General features: G+C 49.9%; 1 pseudogene; it reads right to left on the bottom strand.

The window, feature by feature from the left end:
- Window positions 1–1,973: 1,973 nt before the first annotated feature.
- LOC122929759 lies at window positions 1,974–2,186 on the bottom strand (annotated as a pseudogene).
- Between the last annotated feature and the right edge of the window lie 815 nt (window positions 2,187–3,001).

Genomic DNA, 3,001 nt, shown 5'->3' with positions numbered 1-3,001 from the left:
CGTGCCCCAGAAGTGGAAGAAATTGAGTGCACTGATGCCCAACCACTTATGTTTGAGGATGTGGGGGTCACACAGTGCCAGCTGCACAGCAATAGAGAGAGCAGCGTGCAAAAGCAGAGCGGCTGTCCCCCAGCCAGTACGCTTGCTACTGCCCAACGCGCCAAGACACATAGCACACCAAAGCCAGGGCAAAGGAGTTCCTTGGCGTGGCAGTTCTTCAGGCAGTGTGCTGATGACAGGACACGGGTGGTTTGCATGCTGTGCAGTCAGAGCCTGATGCGAGGCATACATTTTCTAAACCTGAGCACCAATTGCATGATCCGGAATCTAACCGCAAAGCACGAGCTGCAGTGGAGAAGACACCTGAAGAACCACAAAAGATCAGAGGCTCCTCCTGCTCCCGCTTCTGCTGTGCTCTCGTCCTCTTCCTCCCCCTCTGGAGCGACAGTGGCACCTGCCACCCCGCAAACAGAGAATGTGGCAGCAACATCAACCACCGTCACAATCAGCAAGCATCTCCACACTGTCCCATGGAAGCCTTCAGCTTCCATCCACTAAACACTGGAGAGAAAGAAGTACCCGTGAGTCCAGGCCCTGAATGGCAGCATTTTAAAATTGCTGGCCTTTTGAAATGCTGCCATTCCGTCTGGTGGAGACAGTTTTAAAACGTCATGACGGCAGCTGTCCCACCGTATGTGGTTCCCAGCTACCACTACTTTTCCAGGCAGGCCATCCCTGCCCTGCACAAACAAGTGGCGGAAAAAATCAGGTGTGCGCCATGCAATGCCATACGTGTCAAGGTCCACATCAGTGGCAAGGTCCATATGCGACGTATCCACAAGGTGGAACTCCACCTTGCACATGCTGGAGAGACTGTGCAAGCATCAGCTGGCGATAGTGGAGTTTCAGCTGAAGCATGCATGAGTGAGTCACTATGCGGAACAGTACCATTTCACCATTGTGAAATGGTACTCTATGCGGGACGTGTGTGCCGTGTTGTGCTGTTTCAAGTACTTCACCAACATGGCCAACAGTGCTGACTCCGTCATCAGCCTTACTATCCTACTTCTATGTCTCCTTGAAAAAATGCTTCAGGCGCTGATGGATGGGCATGTGGCCCAGGAGGAAGAGGAGGAGGAACCGGGATCATTCCCACGATTATCAGGCCAGTCGCTAAAGGTGGCTTAGATGGTGGGTTCCTGAACCAACAGCGGTCAGGTACAAAACTCTCCAGCCAGGGCACAGTTTTTGGAGGATGAGGAGGATCCCGGTTCACAGCAGGGTGGCACCAAAATCAGCTAATGGGCATCACTGGAGTGTGGCTGGGGGGATACAGAGGACACAGACAAGACTTCCCACCAAAGACAGCTTGTCGTTGCCTCTGGACAGCCTGGCACACATGAGCGACTGCATGCTACAGTGCCAGTGCAATTACCGCCGAATTGCCCTTATTCTTAGCAATGCTGATTACTGGGTGGCCACCCTGCTGGATCCCCACTACAAGGACAACGTGTCGTCCTTAGTTCCATCACTGGAGCGTCAGCCGAAGATGCGCGAGTACAAGTGAACGTTGGTAGAGGCGCTACTGATGGAGTTCCCACCTGACAGTGGGGGCTCAGTGGAAGCACGAGGTGGATACAGAGGAGGAAGTCGCCAACACAGCAGGGGCACAGTTAGCACCGAGAAGGAATGGTTAGCATGGCTGAAATGTAGAAAAGCTTTGTCTTCACGCCCAGATATCCGCAAGCTCTTTTTCACTCTCCCTGTCCTAAAAATCCATTAAATATATGGTCGTCAGATAGGGGCTCGTGGGAGATATTAAACGGATACAAAAAATAAGACAGGTGATCCCAGCAATTGTATTATCTGCAGCTGTCCCACCTGTCCCAGCCTAAACCCCTGCAGAGGGGCAGGAGAAAGAAGTCAGACATGGCCTTACCCGCAGAGCCATTTGCAGTCCCTTAGAGTCCAGCATACACAGCCACATACAAAGGCGATCCGCAGTAGAGTAGGTCAATGTGACCGAGCAAATGACAGAGCAAGCTCTTTTTCACTCTCTCTGTTCAAAAAATCCATTATATACCTGTATATGGTCACCAGATAGGGGATGTAAGAGATATTAAACTGAGAAGAAAAGATACTACAGGTGATCACACGTCCTGTTTTTTTTCATCCTGAAAAACGGTCCGTTTTTTGCGGATCCGTTGTTCCTGAAAATGTTTCCGTATGTCATCCGTTTTTTGCGGATCCGCAAAAAACGGAAACATGTATACATTTCAATAATCAAATAAAGTTGTTTGGATTTCTTTGAAAAAAAAAAAAAAAAAAAAAAAATTTGCTATGTGTTTCCAGGAACGGATTCCGCAAAAAACGGAAGACATACGGAATGACATCCGAATGTCTTCCGTTTTTTGCGGAACCATTGACTTTGCATTGTACCAGGATCCGATTTTTCAGGACAAGAATAGGACATGTTTTATATTTAAACGGACATGCGGAACGGAACAACGGAAACGGACAGCACACATTGTGCTGTCCGATTTTTTTCCAGGACCCATTGAAAATGAATGGGTCCAGATCTGGTCCTGATCTGTTCCTGAAAAAACGGAACAGATCAGGAAAGAAAAAACGGACGTGTGAATGGACCCTAAAGTTGAGAACAGATAACCTGAAAAGGGTTCGCCGCTGAGGCCGCCTTTTTTTCCCAAAGCAGAACACTTCTCAAGTTAACAGCCTCCAGGCCCCAGCCCCATTCCAGGAGGCATGTCGCTCTGACAAAACAGGGAGATCATCCATCCGTCGCTCTGCCCTCACCAAAAATGCTCTTCTTCAGGTTTCCAATCTGCAAAACACCACCTGCCTGGTGCATGCCCACTTTTGGCCGCGCCTTTTCCCTCACACGTACGTCCTGCTGCTGAAGCATCCCATCTGTCCCGGCCCATCCTCTCTATCCCTCTCCCAGGGGCGTAGCTAGAAATGACTGGGCCCCATAGCAAAAAAA

The sequence above is a fragment of the Bufo gargarizans genome, chromosome 2, assembly GCF_014858855.1.
Source record: "Bufo gargarizans isolate SCDJY-AF-19 chromosome 2, ASM1485885v1, whole genome shotgun sequence".
Lineage (NCBI taxonomy): Eukaryota > Metazoa > Chordata > Amphibia > Anura > Bufonidae > Bufo > Bufo gargarizans.
This window is presented reverse-complemented; position numbering and strand designations above follow the sequence as displayed.